The sequence below is a fragment of the Ipomoea nil genome, unplaced genomic scaffold (assembly GCF_001879475.1).
Source record: "Ipomoea nil cultivar Tokyo-kokei standard unplaced genomic scaffold, Asagao_1.1 scaffold1700, whole genome shotgun sequence".
In the NCBI taxonomy this organism is placed as follows: domain Eukaryota; kingdom Viridiplantae; phylum Streptophyta; class Magnoliopsida; order Solanales; family Convolvulaceae; genus Ipomoea; species Ipomoea nil.
Genome location: NW_017618128.1, coordinates 90,659 through 109,080, shown reverse-complemented (window position 1 = coordinate 109,080; position 18,422 = coordinate 90,659). Strand labels below are relative to the sequence as shown.

Here is an 18,422-nt window from a genome sequence, read left to right as displayed (position 1 = left end):
ACCTCGGTTGTGACCTCACTCGTCCAACCATCCACATGTTTGAAACATAGCGAAGTTGTCCTCAACCTTTTCACCAGGATGACGATTCGCTTCATAGTGGCATTTCTCCTTCTTCTCATAATCTTCTTGAAAGCTAAGCTTCCGCTTGAGTTTCCTTCGATTACGGTTGAAGTCATTTGTAACACTACCATAGTCCTCAGACCATGTAGTCATTACACCATCATAGGATCCTTCGTGGCTTTTAGCCGATCCACTAGACAACACAATAGGTACCAATTGTGTGCCATTAGCACAGGTCTACCGGATCGTGAACCAAAGTTCTCTGGAGCACCATCGTGTGTTTTTTGCAACTCCATGGAAATATTATTTCCAACGTTGCTGCCATCAACTGGCATCACGGAATGTGCAACATCGTTGCCGTTGACCATTTGAATGTGCACCACGAGCAACATTCACGGATCCAACACTTTTGGAATCCATCGACTTGTTCATTATCAAAAGTATATAAGGTTTTAAGATTGTTGGTGATAATGAACCACAATCGATTTAATATCCGTAAAATAATATTTATATATATACACACGAAATATATATAAAATATTATTGGATATATATATCCGAAAATATATATATACACACAAATGTATATAAGACGGACCCAACGGTTATATATAAATGTATATCTACGAAAAAGATATACCAATATATATCAACCAAAAAGAAAATATAATCCTTAGATTATAATTCCAAATTAACAAGAAAGAACGGATTTTTGCTTAAAAGCATAATCCAAAACAAGAAAGAAGGAGAAGGAAGAAAGAAATGTACGAGTTAGGCAAGGTGTCTTTCTTTCCTTAAAACCTTATTGCCACCTCCCAAAAGTGCTAGGAGCGTTGTGGCCTAGGTCTCCCAGGATAAAACGTACAACGGTTCGACGTTTGAGCACCCAAACGAACGAACCCGGCGAACGAGAGCACGGGCAAAACACAGCTTCAAGAATGGAGTAGAAGCAGAAGTATTTTGAGGCTTGGAAAAAATATTTTTCTTGTGTGTTCTTGTTACTTTTTCCTTAGTAAAAATTCTGCTGCACTCTACCCCTTCTTATATAGGAGTGAGGAGTGAATAGCCTTTATTATGGCATTTAGGGGCATCCCTACAACTCTTGTAACATCCACCATTTACTTAGGTTTTAATTCAAAAATTGAAATTGAAATTAATTCAAAAATTAATTCCATAACAGCCGAATTAAATCCCAACAGTGCACAGTTTCGGCCACTGCCAATTCACATGTGGCCGAAACCTTGAAACTACTTGTTTCAATAAATTTCGGCCACTTTGGCCGAAACTAATAACAACAATAGTATAACAACACAATGAACATCAAAGTTCATTGGATTTGATTTGCACTCTCCCTTCGCACAAGAGAGAGCCTCTATGCTATACAATTCAATAAGCTTAACAAGAGCTCATGTATAAATAGTGGGGCAAATCCTCTTCCCAAACCAATGTGGGACAAAAGCTCACTTTTTCCCTTTATTTTCCAACTCAAATGGGTCTACTTTAAGAATCAATATCTCATTCACCCATTATCCGTTTTGAGCGTACAATATATCAATCTCTTCATCTCACTACGAAGAACCCGAATCCACTTTGACCCGACCCAAATCGGAAGTGGAACCCCACTGATAATTGTACCACAAAATAGCCACTTAATATGCCATTTTATGCCATTTTAAGCTATTTTTTCCAACAGTATTTGGACACTTTTGTGCATCTCACTTACCCTATGTCTTGATTTAATTCCCTAAACCTTAGTACAATATTTAGCATCTTAGCTTGAATCAATCAAATCCCGGTCTTTTGTTTTACTTGTTCTATTTGTTATTAGTATAATCATATCAAACCAACTCCTTACCAATAGGTCTAACTTCTAAAAGAATAGTTCTAGCTTGTGCTTAACTCCGCTTTGCAATCAATTCCTAACATTACAAGAGCCATCTCCAGTGGAACGATATCTAAACTCTATACTGTGATTTGATACTTGATGGATGTGTGAAAACCGTCATCATCAACTAGCATAATAGGTCTACTTGAAAACACGAAGATAACAAGATGGTCGAAAGATGATTGCAGACGAAAGATGGATTGAGCAACTCTCGGATAGACATCTCTCCACAAAATGGATCTCATCATAAGTCAAAAGATAAGGACAATCTTTCGAAGATCTTCTCCGAGAAAACAAGTTTCAGATAAACTTGTAAAGACAACCTTCATTAAAAATAAAGAAAGAAGAATGTTGTCTCATGAATGCGCAATCATTCGGACAAAAGGTGTCATAGGAATGATTTTCACAAAAGACAAGGAGCATTAATTCCGTTGTGCATTAAAAGTTTCTTACAAAATTGTGCAAAGCATATATCTAAGACGAAACCTTAATTCCGTTGTGCATCGTTCCAAAATGACCAACTTTGAAAAATCGATTAGAGTCTATTCACCCCCCCCCCCCCCTCTAGAGTCTCTTTTGACCCTACCGGGACCAACAAAGTTACTGGAAATATATATATAAAAAAATTGTATATATATGTTGCAGAAATATGATTATGTAAAGATATATATTTAAAAATGAAAAATGGAATAGAATCATTTAGTATCAACAATTTATAAGGAAAATTTTGTAATTAAAGATGGAAAAGGTTTTGCAAATACGAAATGGAAATATAAGGTTTAGCCAAAATTTGAATGAATATTAATCGAGATGGAAATTAATAATTTTTACACCAAATGTTATTTTATACTAAGAATATAATGATTGTGTAATTATAAGGTTTAGCCGAGTATGTCAACAAAAAATAAGGTTTAGCCGGGATGAAAAAAATATTAATCTCGGTTATATATTTTATAAAATGTAAAGTTACTTGAAATATTTAAAAAATTCTGTATATATATATGTTACTGGAAATATAGTTATATAAAGATATATATTATATTTATAAATGGAAAAAAATGAATAGAATCGTTTAGTATCCACAATTTATAAGGAAAATTGTGTAATTAAAGATGGAAATGTTCTTGCAATACGTATGAATGATTCAAAAGAAATTAATTATGACTGATTTTGTAACATATCTTTATCCAAAATCATGGGACCTCATTACAATGGGTATATATAAAGATGTGTAATTATGTGTAGAATGTGTAAGGAAATTAAATATGATCCCCATATATAATTCATTGAACACTGATATTTAAAATCTCTAAAGTTTTAGCACCAGATGCGTATATCTACCCATTGACTACGGATGCGTACATCTACACATTGACTATTAATTGGACAATTATTTGATCAAATTCAAGCAATGATAACATCATAAAAATACAATCGATCCAACTCGATTCTTCAATTGCATTATATAATATTCGATGTAATAATTTATATATATAATTATATATCGATCCAAATATTATTAAAATATTTTAACAAATTCATTCCGTGCAACGCATAGGCGAAAATACTAGTATATATAGAATTAATTTCTTTTTGCTCTAATCCCTCATTTAATTATGAAATCTTAAATTTAGAGTCCAACAATGGTTAGTTGCATAAAATTCGCAATCAGGAGGAGAGGGAGAATACAATTTTACCTTAAATACAACTCAACTCATTCTTGAAAATCCCTAAAACTCCTGCAAACCTTCGATCAGCTTGTAGGATACGATGGGCGGCGCATCGGAGAAGACGCAACCTCTTCTTCTTCCCCAAGATATTCTCGTCGGAATCCTCTCCAAGCTCCCCGCTAAATCGCTAGTACGATTCAGGTGCGTTTCTAAATTCTTTTGCGCTCTCATAGCCGACCATGGCTTTGGCGTTCTGCATCGCAGCTTGTCCTTGACACTTCCCACTAGGGCGGGCATCCTCATCGCTATCATACAGCCAAAGCGGCTCTCCTCCCGTTCCTCCCATGTGTATTACACCATAAATTTCAGCCAAGGGCAGCCGGGAATGCTCCAAGCCAACCGTCTCGGCTACTTGGACGCTGAACCATTTCTGGAAGGCTGTCTACACTCCTCCTCGGATGGCCTGATTTGTATGTCCAGACCCAATGGAGACGTCGTTGTTTGCAACGTTTGCACGGGACAACGTATTTCCCTTCCGACAATCCAATTCCACTTCCCCCATCCATCTTTATCCTGTGCACAGTTGGGGTTTGATTCACAATCTAAAAGATACAAGGTTTTGATGTCAGCCTGTATGATTGATCGAGGCAGCACGCCCATCCGCTTCGAGTATAAGCATTGGGTTTTGACTGTGGGAGTGGACAAATCATGGAGGGAGATCAACTACCCCTTTTCCTACCCCTTCTACCCCTTTGATGACTATGCCTGCTTTAACTTCTGCTATGATACTAGTGTCTACATTGACGGCGTTATCTATTTCTATAATTGGCTCACTAAAGTTGATTGTCCTAGCTTCCACATAGTAGCATTTGAAGTTGGGTCTGAGACTTATTTTTTGATACCATTTCCAACTGAACTATCATCATTATGGGAATATTATGTAGTTTTATCTTCAGCTTGGGAAAAAAATCACTTTCTTAACCAAAATTTTGCATTTCTACAAGTTGATGGAGGTCGACTGGCTATGGTTCGTGTTCGCCCAAGAGAATTCTACATGGATGTTTGGACTTGGGAGAAATCTAAGGAATGCTGGGAGAACATTACTATGACCATTCCATTAGAAGAGGGACTTAGGAGCACATTCCTGCGTCATACTACAAATCATGATGGGGAGATTGTGTTGTTATTTATGAATAGTGAACGGCTTTCCATTTTGATTTGTAATTTGAACACTGAGGTTTGGAGACAATTTGATTTGGGTGGAGTTGAGGAATTTCCAGAAGAAGTTAGAATGTACGGGACCATGGACAATGTGTTTTCTTTGGAGTAGTTGACAAGCGTGGTCTGATATGCTTGGGAAAAATGAGTGCTTCAATTCACAGGATTAATATTTCATTTTTATATATTAGTAAGGTTGTCCATTACACTACGGATATGTAACTTTGCAAGGGGGCGAGGCAATCCCTTTAGTTTATTTGAAGCTAAAGGTTTGAGAAAACAATATAATGCCCATTTTTGGGATTCTTGCTGAACTTCATGTGCAAACAATTGTTGGATTAGTATTTCTCACATGATACGAATTAAAGTATTTATTTCTCACATTATTTTTGCTAAAATTATAAATCCCTATTTTTGTTGATATATATATATATATTATTTATTTTAATTTATCGACTTATTTCCACCTACAATCGTAATTAAGGTGAAAATAAGGGACCGCCTACGAATTATTAAAAAACAAAAAACCATTTTAAAAGAAAAATAATTTTTTTGTTAGTATATACAGAATATCATGTTGTCAAAGTAATTTTCCAATTTTTTTATCGAATTGGCTAGATATGGATTGCATGGTCTCACTATTCTATAAGAAAAATGCACGACCACTAATTAAAGGTATATGCACAATAAATTTTATTTATGTATAATAGCTAGTAAATTACACAAAACTAGTAAACCCTCTCCAGAGTCTCATTATTCTAGTTTGAAGTTTTGATATGATGGAACAGGTAAATTAGGAATATGCTTCAATAGAATTATAGAATACATTTTTTCTGTTGTAATTCGCCCTATCAACTCGTTGGTTCTCGCGTGATGTTTGCACGGTAATGCTTGGAGATTGTATGTATATGAGTATATAGAATAGATAAGTAAAAGGGGAGGAAGAACACAATGTATAGAACACAATCACATGAGACCATCTTTTCATTAAGCTTTCACCCTCAATTTATAGGGATGATTACAACCTTTCACATCCTTTAACATAAGTAATGAAATAAATAAAGGCTAACAAAAGGTCACAAGTTTAATGGCCATAATAATAAAATATTTATAACACTCCCCCTTGGCCATTAAATAACTATACTCATGCCTCGTTAAAAACCTCGCTAGAAAAATCTTGACGAGGAAAAGAGTACACGAAGTATGTTGATCCATGTGTTGCACCGGTTGCCTCATTAAAAACCTTAGCCTAAGAAAAGAGTACAACCATAAGCCTTCTGGGCATAATCTTCAAGATTTCAAGAGTCTTCAGGACTATCCACTCGATCAAGTGCACCGACATCGGTTGCCTCATTAAAAACCTTAGCTTGAGAAAACCCTGTGGGAAAAACTTAGCTAAGGGAAAAAGAGTACAACCATATGCTTTCATAGCATAATCTTCAGGATATCAAAAGTCCTCTAGATTTTCCATTTTAGCACAGCTAGGGGTTGTCGCTCCCCTTGAAGATAAAAATCTTCTAAGCCTACGCATCCCAATTTTAGGCAGAGACTTAGTGAACATATATGCAAGATTGTTCAGTGGGGCAAACATTCTCAACAAGAATTTTACAACTCTTCTAGAGTTCATGTGTGTAGAAGGACTAAGGTGCAACATGTTTTGTAAGGTTCCCCTTAACAAAACTATTACTTGCTTGTGCAACACAATCTTATTTGTCCTCATATGGGACATTGGGGGTAAAAATATAACATAACCAGTTTTGGACTTGGCATCATAGGGAATAAATAAAAGAACCAGTGCTCAAGTAGCCCATCAAGACCACATATGGGTTTCTCACATAAACGTCAAAAACTTTGTACCTCGAAGGTGCTGGAGGATATGTTAAAATACCATTCCAATTTTCATTGTAGGGGGGAACACTAAATGTTGCTAGCAATTTCATCGCAAATTCAATATCAGGCCTGATGCGATTATGGAACTTCTAGTTCAATAATAGTGCTCCAATATAGTGATGAAGTAATGGACTTCCAGTCCCTAAATATCCTCACTATAATCTTCATGTCTAAATGGTCATTTATCTACTTCAAGAGATTATTGGGCAACCGTTTGTGTGATAAGTAAATACTACTTGTCTATATAAAACATCTTCAAGATATTTTTCAAGTAGGCTAACTGGTGTATAAAACTTCTTCAAGGAGAAGCTCGATTTTCAGGTCGAGACAATACTTGGATTTCCAAGTCTTTTATTTCAAAACTTCGTCTTTCGACATGAGCTGATATCACCAAGCTCTCTATGTGTTTCAATAACATTTAAATCATCATTACCGACTGAGATAATAAACAAATAACTCCATTAACAATTCTTTAACGAACACATAATAGTACATATTTGCATATTCCTTCTTCGGGAGGAAAACACTCAGTCAATAATATTCAAGTCATACAAATACTTTAGTAGTTTAATGATACGCGTTGCCATTTTCACTTTCCTAATTTCAAAAGTGTTGAATCCAATAGGGATTTACAAATAAATATTAGCGTCTAATGACCAGTAAGTTTGCGGTCATGACACTCATCAACTGCATATTTAAATTTATAATTCACTGCCAATGATGTTAATTAGCGGAACGTAATGCCATCTGTTATGGGAGAGAACATTGGATCAAAATCAATTTAGGGTCTCTGCGTAAACCCTTAAGCTACCAGTCTCGCTTTATATCATACCACCAGATTATTTGTATTTCTCTTTTGTACAAACACCCATTTTTAACCTTCAGGGTTAACATTAAATGGTGTACATGTTATAAAGAGAATGCAGTTTTAGCGAGTTGAGCTATATATGCCTTAATTGCCCTTTTATACATAAAAAAAAATAAATCAGGGCACTACTGTGCCTAGCTCTGGATCCAGATTCTCATTTACTAAGAGCAATTTATAAGGCAATTGTGTTGTCGACAACTATAACATTTTTCATAAATTTCTCCCATATATATAAAATAATGGCCATTTCTAATTCAACCAGACTCTAGCCATTTCCCAAAGATATTTTTATCTGGTCGTTCCGCATCCCTAGTATTATGATTTTGGGTGCACCTATAATTTTATTGGAATTTTTCGCATTCCAGATGAATGTCTTCTGGACGAATATCTGCAGGACATACTTAGCTTCTTTAAGCGATTTCAAGAGTGACGAAATTTTCTACTAGATATAGCTTTCCGCGGATTCTTGTCTTTTATACCAACATGTCTCCACGCTTCTGGTGTCAAGGAGCATTGGTAAATACATACGGTCCAAGTTCGGGAAGATACAAGGGACCAAATCACTTTTTTTATCAGTATATATATATTGGCAGATTAATTATCTTCTGAACTTGCATTTCAGTTTACTTCTTATGAACTTCTAGTTCAGTCAACCTAGTACGTGGATTCAAATATTGAAGATCAATCATTCATAGAATTTCTTGACATTCTATAAAATTTGAGCTCTTATCTCCCCCTAATGTCGTGAAATGATCTTCATAAAGTGTGCAGTCAACGTACATAATTATATATTGATCCCTTATAATGGGCTCTAAAGATTTAAATATCATACGGAAGTTCATAATCAACATATACATGCCCACAATGTACGCTATGGTGGTGATATAGGAAAAAGGCTGCACATTGTGAATAAAACGCAGATGGAAAATGTTTGATTTTATACCACGTACTAGGTGTTAGGGGGAATACTTATGATATGCAGCAGGCCAGATTGTGATAACAACAATAACTAGCTCAAGCTATACTATAAAATCATGTGGGTATTTAAAGCCTTTAAAAGTGCATCGCAATATATGAAGTACCCAAAACACATATGCAATCATCTAAGAGTAACACATATAATCAGATATGAAAGCATACATATCAAATGATATTATACGGGTACACAACAATCATAAGGAAGTTGGAAGCTTGTCAAATAAAATAGATCTTCAGGATCTCCAAAAAATCCTTATCCTCAACTTTACATTAGTTCACTCACTGGTTTGGGAATTGCTTCGTGCAAATTTACATGATATAATTCACTCCCTCATTTGTTTCGGACAAACTGATATGAAATAATTTATTCCTTCGTTTGCTTCAGGCAAATTGATATGATATAATTCATTCTCTCATTTGTTTCGGGCAAACTGATATGATATAATTCGCTTCTGTCTTCCAAACCAATAACATCTAAATTAATCATATCATGTATCACTTTGTTTCTTATTCTGAGCTCGAAACACGTACCACACCGGTTATAATCTCGATCGCAACCCCTTATAAAGTTACTCAACTAGGTAACTGTTGAGATTAACCAGCACCAGAAAAATAATAATGGCAGTAAAGAAGACAAGATTTATGTGGTTCGACAATGTGCCTACATCCACGGGAGTGAAAGTATTCTCTTATTATTTGTGATGGTGATCCAGGTGATGAGATACATTCAATATATTTATATGCATATAATCTCCCTTTCACTCCTATTCCTTATATGAGACAAACTCATATTCCTAATCCTTATATGAGACAAACACAACAAATCTCCACCTTGGCGAATATGCTCTCTCGGAGAAAAGATAACTCAACAAATCTCCACCTTGGCGAATATGTCCTTTCGGAGAAAATACTTATCAAACCATCTCCACCTTCGCAAATAAGCCCTTTAGGATGAAAAACTCATCTCATAGTCTCCCTGGAATAGGACCACCATGTTCATCTAACATCTGGAAACACCCAACAAGTCCAAACAATGTTTGAACTTGTCACTAGTAACCGCCTTGGTCAACATGTCTGCTGCATTCTCACTTGTATGAATTTTCTGCAACAAAATCTCACCAGAAACAACCAACTCTCTGACCTTATGAAACCTTACATCAATATGTTTGGTTCTGGCATGGTATACTTGATTTTTAGCTAAGAAAATGGAACTTTGATTGTCACAGTGTAATTGAACTCCATCTTGCTCAATACCCAACTCCTTAATCAAACCTGAAAGCCACAAAGCCTCTTTAGCTGCCTCAGTCACAGCCATGTATTCTGCTTTAGTTGTAGACAAAGCTACAATAGACTGAACTGATGATCTCCAGCAAACAGGACCACCCCCAAGAGTAAAAACATACCCTGTTGTAGAACGTCTATTATCCATGTCTCCAGCATAATCAGAATCCACATATCCCATGAGTACATGCTCATTCTGTTGACTCCCAAATACAATACAATGCCTCATAGTGCCCCTTAAGTACCAGAGAATCCATTTAACTGCCTCCCAATGCTACTTCCCAGGTTTAGCTAACAGCATGAGCCAAATCAGGTCGAGTACAAACCATTGCATATATTAAACAGCCAACTGCACTAGCATAAGGAACCTTTGCCATACTTTCAATCTCACTAACTGTTTGAGGACACTGATTGGATAAGAGTTTAAAATGATTAGCCAAAGGGGTACTAACCGGTTTAGACTTACTCATCCCAAACCTGTCAAGAATTTTCTCTATATAACTCTGTTGAGTTAGCCACAACTGTCTTGCACCTCTATCCCTGTGAATTTCCATGCCAAGAATTTTCTGTGCAACTCCTAAGTCTTTCATATCACATTCCTGACCCAACAAAACTTTCAATGCAGTAATATCCTCCATACTCTTAGCAACAATCAACATATCATCCACATACAGTAACAGAAAAATAAAAGAACCATCATCAAGGCTTTTAACATAGACACAACAATCATACTCATAACGTGTATAGCCAATTTGAATCATGTAAGCATCGAACCGCTTGTACCACTGCCGTGGAGCCTGTTTCAGCCCATACAAAGACCTCTTGAATCGACAAACCAAGTGCCCACCTCCGGGTTTAACAAACCCTTCAGGTTGCTTCATGTAAATTTGTTCATCTAGATCACCATGTAGAAAAGCAGTTTTCACATCCATTTGTTCCAAATGCAAATCCCAAATGGCTACCAAAGCAAGTACTAATCTGATAGAAGTATGTCTAACAACAGGAGAGAAAACCTCATCATAATCTATCCCCTTCTGTTGAGAAAACCCCTTCGCAACTAACCTAGCCTTAAACCTTTCCCCTTCTTTTTCTGATACTGGTGGCTTCTTCCTATAGAACCACTTGCACCCTATAGCCTTCTTTCCTTGAGGAAGTTGAGCTAACTCCCAAGTATGATTCTGATGTAAAGACTCCATCTCTTCAATCATACCTGCCATCCATTTATCTTTCTCCTGGCTAGAACAGCCTCTTGAAAGGTAACTGGATCATTATTAGAAACAAGAAGTGCAAAAGAAACCATATCCTCAAACCCATACCTACTAGGTGGTTTGACATTGGTGCGTCTGTTGGAAAAATTAGCTTCAAATGGCATAAAATGGCATATTAAGTGGCTATTTTGTGGTACAATTATCAGTGGGGTCCACTTCCGATTTGGGTCGGGTCAAAGTGGATTCGGATTTTTCGTAGTAAGACGAAGAGATTGATATATTGTACGCTCAAAACGGATAATGGGTGAATGAGATATTGATTCTCAAAGTAGACCCATTTAAGTTGGGAAATGAAGTGAAAATGTAGGACTTTGTCCCACATTGGTTTGGAAACAAGATTTGCCCCCCTTATATACATGAGCTCTTTTCAAGCTTGTAGAATTGTAAAGTATAGGGGCTCTCTCGCGCGGGGGGGGGGGGGGGGTGCAAATCAAAATCCAACTAGAGGACATCAAAAAGGCTTGAAATCAAGCCCGAGCTCGCGGGCACGAATGTCGTCCGGAAATGGGCTGGCCTTGCGGGCTAAGTTATGCCTAACTTCGGTATCATTTTCCATCTGTTATAGTCACTTGGCTCGGCCAAAACCTGTAGCACGAGAGGTTGTGGTGCACCGAGAGCAAAACTCTCGTGCAACGGTGAACACAAGAGGTGTACTCTCGTGGTGTACCACAGCACGAGAGTGTGAACTCTCGTGCACCCCAACGGTCTGAAACCCGAAAGTGCAGAAGATTAAACTCATCTGTTACGGAATTAATACTGTTTTAATTCCAATTTTAAATTATGAGTTTAATCCTACTTAGTGGTGACCGTTACAGGTGTTACACAATTGGTTTTAACACCAATTTAATGGCCATGTTGAATGCTATCACTCCAACATCCCTATATAAAGTGAGGTAGAAGCAGTAGCATTTTACACAGTGAGAAACAAAGGAATTCCAGTAACTTTTCATCTCAAAACTTCTGCTTCTACTCTCTTCTTTAGCCAATCTGTGTTCAAGCTTTGCTTTGTTCGACGGGTTCCTTGTTTAGGTGCTTAAACAAGGAATCGTAGCACGTTTTATCCTGGGAAACCTAGGCTACAACGCTCCTAGCACTTGTGGGAGGTAGCAAATAAGGTTTTAAGGAAAAGAACTTCATGTTCGAACTCGTGCTAAACCTTTACCCAAACACTCAACCTTTTCTTTCCCAATTTTCTGTTTTCCCATATAATATTAATCTTTCCGTAGGATTATTATTATTTTGGGATTTTACAACCATATTACCCAACAATCTTAAAACCTTATATCCGTTTCCCGTTGGTTGTTTATCTCTAATTTCCTAAAAGAAATGGAGAATCCAGTTTTGCCAGCTCTCGGGGAGGAGAATGTTGTTGAGAACAACAGTGGTGGGAATGGCAATAATGTTGCTAATTCCCAGGCTACACCAGTGAACGTTGGTTCACAAGATGGTGGGAGCACTGAGGGATATATTCCCATGACTCGGGTACCTACGGTACCCAGTGGTTCGGCCGAAAGACCGAAGAAATTCACCGGTATTGGATCGAATTTCAAGAGGTGGCAGCAAAAGATGCTGTTCTACCTGGCAACTCTCGGCTTGGCAAGATTTTTGACCGAGAAGGTTCCCGAACTAAGGGAACAGGATGCCCAATCCGTGATGGCAGTTGGCTATTGGAAGGATTCGGACTTCCTATGCCGAAACTACATCCTAAATGGATTGTGTGATGCGTTATACGACGTATATCGCAAGATTGGCACAGCGAAAGCGCTGTGGGAAGCTTTGGATCATAAATACCGAAGTGAGGATGCCGGCGCAAAGAAATTTGTGGTTGGGCGATTCCTTGACTTCAAAATGGTTGATTCCAAAACCGTGCTAAGTCAGGTTGAAGATTTACAACTAATCTTTGATGAAATCCGTGACGAAGGCATGACGTTGAGTGAAGCCTTCCTAGTGGGATCTGTCATCCACTTGCTGCCTCCAGGGTGGAAGGACTTCAAGAACTACCTTAAGCATAAGCGAAAGGAAATGAACCTGGAGGACCTGATCCAGCGACTCCGAATTGAGGAGGGGAACAAGACGAATGATGGAAGAAATTCTCACTATTGGTGCTAAAGCCAATGTTGTGGAGCATGCTAAAAACTCCAAGAAGAACAAGAAGGACAAGCAAAAGCTAGGTCCAAAAGGAGGCATTACCAAGAAGAAATTTCATGGAAAATGCTTCAATTGTGGCAAGATTGGCCACACGTCCTCTGAGTGCAAAGTTCCAAAGAAGAAGAACAAGAGTTCTGAAGCCAACATGGTTGAGGAAAGCAATTAGAAGGAGGTCGAGATTAGTCTTTCGGCTATGGTGACCGAGGTGAACCTCGTGGACTCTAACCCACGAGAGTGGTTCATGGACACTGGTGCAACAAGGCACTTGTGTTGCAACCGAGAAATGTTCAACACCTTTGAGACCGTTGAGGGCGAGAAGGTTTGGATGGGAAACTCTGCTCAGTCTGCTGTGGAAGGCGTGGGCAAGATGGTTCTGAAGATGACTTCCGGGAAGGAACTGACGTTGAACAACGTGCTGTATGTTCCAGAGCTGAGGAAGAATCTGGTGTCTGGCTCACTGTTGAACAAGCATGGCTTTCGCATGGTGTTCGAGTCAGACAAGGTTGTTTTGTCTAAGCTAGGAATGTTTGTAGGCAAAGGTTATGTAACTGATGGGCTTTTTAAGCTCAATGTAATGCCTATCATCATGAATAAGAGCAAAGTTAATTCCGTTTACTTGCTTGAGTCTTCCAATTTGTGGCATGGTAGACTAGGTCACGTTAATTATAATTCTATACGTAGATTAATTAACATGGACCATATTCCTAATTTTCAAATTAACACAAATAACAAATGTGAAATTTGTGTTGAGGCAAAATTAACGAAAGTACCTTTCAAATCGGTTGAAAGGGAAACTGAACCACTAGAATTAATCCATAGTGATTTGTGCGATTTTAGATCGATACAAACGAGAGGTGGTAATAAATATTTTATCACGTTTATCGATGATAGCACACGTTATTGCTATGTGTATTTGCTTAAAAGCAAAGACGAAGCCTTGGAAAAATTCATTCTTTATAAGAATGAAGTTGAAAACCAACTTAATTGTAAGATTAAGAAAGTTAAAAGCGATCGAGGTGGTGAGTACGAAGCACCTATTGGTGACTTCTGTGCGAGTGTAGGTATAATACACGAGCGTACTGCACCTTACTCACCTCAATCGAACGGTGTTGCCGAGCGAAAGAATCGTACATTGAAAGATATGATGAATGCGATGCTTATAAGTTCGGGCCTACCTCAAGACGCGTGGGGTGAAGCTATTTTGACAAGTAATTACCTTTTGAATAAGGTACCCCACAAGAAGCTCGATAAGACTGCTTATGAGCTGTGGAACGGTAGGAAACCTTCCTACCAGTACCTGAAAGTGTGGGGGTGTCTTGCCAAGGTTTTGGTGCCAACACCTAAGAAAGTAAAGATAGGTCCTAAGACAGTGGACTGTATCTTTATTGGCTATGCACATAATAGTAGTGCTTATCGGTTTTTAGTACACGAGTCCCATAATCCGGACGTACACGAGAACACGATAATAGAATCAAGGAATGCATCTTTCTTTGAAAATGTATTTCCTTGTAGGTCCAATGAGGGACCGAGTTCGTCAAAACGAACATTTGACGAAGCTAGGGATAATGATAGTGGGGAATCCGAGAGAGAACCCGAGCTCGAGCCAAGACGCAGTAAGAGGGCGAGAGTTGGAAAATCATTCGGTCCTGATTTTCTAACTTGTTGGAGTATGATTCGAGTACTCTAACTTGTTTATTAGAAAATGAACCCGATTTTCTATCTTGTTTGATAGAAAACGAGCCTCGAACGTACGGAGAAGCCGTGACTTCTACAGAAGGACCAATGTGGAAAGAGGCTATTAAAAGTGAAGTGGATTCTATTTTACAGAATCACACTTGGGAACTTGTTGATCTTCCTCCGGGTAGTAAACCCTTAGGATCCAAGTGGGTCTTTAAAAGGAAGATGAAACCCGATGGTTCCATCGAGAAGTATAAGGCTAGGCTTGTAATCAAGGGTTACAGGCAACGCGAGGGCCTTGATTACTTCGACACGTATTCTCCCGTGACGAGAATAAACTCCATTAGAATGATACTTGCTATAGCCGCGCTGCGGAATTTGGAAGTTCATCAAATGGACGTTAAAACCGCTTTCCTAAATGGCGAACTAGATGAGGAAATCTATATGGAACAACCCGAAGGGTTCGTGGTTCCGGGCCAAGAAAGGAAAGTGTGTAAGTTGGTTAAATCGCTATATGGTTTAAAACAAGCGCCTAAGCAATGGCACGAGAAGTTTGACCATGCGATGTTAACTAATGGGTTTAAAATAAACGAAAGTGACAAATGTGTCTACGTTAAGGAAACGATAGACGGTTATGTCATTCTTTGTTTATACGTAGATGACATGCTCATCGTTGGTAGTAACGATCGAATGATCAAGTCTACCAAAAACATGTTAAATACGAGATTTGACATGAAGGATATGGGTTTGGCTGATTTAATCCTCGAGATTAGAATCATTAGAAGACCTGATGGTCTGGTGTTAAGCCAATCACATTATATTGATAAAATCCTTGAAAAATTTAACAAGGATAATCATCAAGGGACTAGGACGCCATTAGATTGAAGCGTTCATCTAACCAAGAACCACGGAGAGTGTATTTCTCAAGTAGAATATGCTCGGGTTATTGGTAGTTTGATGTATCTAATGAGCTGTACTAGGCCGGATATTGCCTTTGCGGTTAGTAAACTCAGTAGATATACGAGTAACCCCGGTGCCATGCACTGGACGGCAATAGTGAAGGTTCTGAGATACTTAAGGTATACTCGAGACCTTGGACTGCACTATGGGAGATATCCTGCTATACTTGAAGGGTATAGCGACGCTAGCTGGATATCCGATATTAAGGACTCCAAGTCCACAAGTGGATACGTGTTTACACTAGCCGGTGCAGCCGTTGCATGGAAATCCTCTAAACAGACCGTGATAGCTAGATCCACGATGGAATCTGAGCTGATAGCCTTGGACAAATGTTGTGAAGAGGCTGAATGGCTACGCCATTTTTTAGAGGATATTCCTAATTGGGAAAGACCTGTACCTCCAATGTGTGTGCATTGCGATAGTCAAGCTGCAATTGGACGAGTACAGAATCATATGTATAATGGTAAGTCTAGACATGTGCGTCGTAGACATAAATACCATTAGATAACTTCTCACAACTGGTGTTGTCTCGATTGACTACGTAAAGTCAGAAGACAATATAGCGGATCCGCTAACCAAAGGGTTATGTAGAGTAGCTGTGGAGAAGTTGAGACGAGGAATGGGGTCTAAAGCCCTTGGTATAATGTTCTATAGTGGACACCCAACCTAGCTGGCACCTAGGTTCAATGGACAACTAAATTATGGAATGGAGGCGTGTCACTGTGGGGGGTCTCGGATCCCCTACCACTCCTCGTTAGAAATAGTGGCTCCCGCACAAGGTTAGCATGTTAAATGCTTTAGTGATTCGAATGTCGGTTGACATATGTGAGTATGCGGGATACTCGGGAAAGAATCACCTATGTGAGAGAGAAGTGAGGGTCGCTTCAAAGGAGAATTGACGGGCACAATTCTTCACAAACTCTTGCAGAACCAGGAATGGTGACCCACGAACAAAATGGGCACAAATCATGAGAACAAAGCATGTTTGGAGGTTCCTGTGTGAGATATGTCATCGTCTACACAAACGGCAGTCGGTTCAAAGACATCGCGTTCTACCGTACAGTCAGTAGAGTAAATATATCTTCACGAGGGAAGGTTCAAAGGGTGTGACCCTACCTATCCTATGCAGGGATCGACCGTTGAACACAGTTGTTTCCGTTTTAAAACTACCCCGAAAATCAATTTTCATTCATGTGGGGGATTGTTGGAAATATTAGCTTAAAATGGCATAAAATGGCATATTAAGTGGCTATTTTGTGGTACAATTATCAGTGGGGTCCACTTCCGATTTGGGTCGGGTCAAAGTGTATTCGGATTCTTCGTAGTAAGACGAAGAGATTGATATATTGTACGCTCAAAACGGATAATGGGTGAATGAGATATTGATTCTCAAAGTAGACCCATTTAAGTTGGGAAATGAAGGGAAAATGTAGGACTTTGTCCCACATTGGTTTGGAAACAAGATTTGCCCCTCTTATATACATGAGCTCTTTTCAAGCTTGTAGAATTGTATAGCATAGAGGCTCTCTCGCGTGGGGGGGGGGGGGGTGCAAATCAAAATCCAACTAGAGGACATCAAAAAGGCTTGAAATCAAGCCCGAGCTCGTGCGCCGGCACCTGCGGGCACGAATGTCGTCCGGAAATGGGCTGGCCTTGCAGGCTAAGTTATGCCTAAAGTGAGGTAGAAGCAGTAGCATTTTACACAGTGAGAAACAAAGGAATTCCAGTAACTTTTCATCTCAAAACTTCTGCTTCTACTCTCTTCTTTAGCCAATTTGTGTTCAAGCTTTGCTTTGTTCGACGGGTTCCTTGTTTAGGTGCTTAAACAAGGAATCGTAGCACGTTTTATCCAACATTCAATCTGAGACACCTTGCTCTCTCAGCAATGGTTCTATTCAGCCGCTCAGCAACACCATTCTGTTGTGGTGTCTTACGCACTGTATAGTGCCTTTGAATTCCATGTTCTGCACAGAATTTCTGAAATTCTTTCTTAGTATATTCTGTCCCGTTGTCAGACCTCAGGTACTTGATTTTTCTTCCAGTCTAGTTCTCAACCTCAGCTTTCCACAACTTAAATTTCTCAAACACTTCAGATTTATGTTTCAAGAAATACACCCAGACTTTCCTAGAAAAATCGTCAATAAATGTAACATAATATCGAGAGCCACCCATTGAAGGTTCCGTGGTAGGTCCCCAAACATCAGAGTGCACATAATCTAGAATCCCTTTAGTTTTATGCAGCCCATTAGAAAAAATGACTCTAGTCTGTTTCCCAAGGACACAGAACTCTCAGAAATCTAGCTTACAACATTTAACTCCTTTTAACAGATTCCTTTGTGCAAATCAGACAAACCACGTTCACCAAGGTGACCCAAATGTAAATGCCACAACCTAGTAGTATCATCACTAGACTCAACAGAATGTGCTCCACCTACAACAGTACTACCCAACAACCTATAAATGTTCCCTGTGGTCCTTTTACCTTTCATCACAGTTAAAGCACCTTACTAATTTTAATG

At 38.6% G+C, this 18,422-nt stretch overlaps 2 long non-coding RNA genes across 2 annotated transcripts in view; one reads left to right on the top strand and one right to left on the bottom strand.

Annotated features, from left to right (window-relative positions):
- Positions 1–3,737: 3,737 nt before the first annotated feature.
- LOC109191593 overlaps positions 3,738–18,422 on the top strand; it is a 19,301-nt gene continuing 4,616 nt past the window's right edge. Inside the window, exons 1-2 of the long non-coding RNA XR_002055954.1 lie at positions 3,738–4,247; positions 16,485–16,490. This is a non-coding gene — a long non-coding RNA (uncharacterized LOC109191593). The remainder of the gene's footprint in view (positions 4,248–16,484; positions 16,491–18,422) is intronic.
- Positions 3,753–5,054, bottom strand: LOC109191592. Its single transcript, XR_002055953.1, has 2 exons — positions 4,598–5,054; positions 3,753–4,350 (listed from the first exon to the last, which is right to left on the bottom strand). It is a non-coding gene; the product is annotated as an uncharacterized LOC109191592 (long non-coding RNA).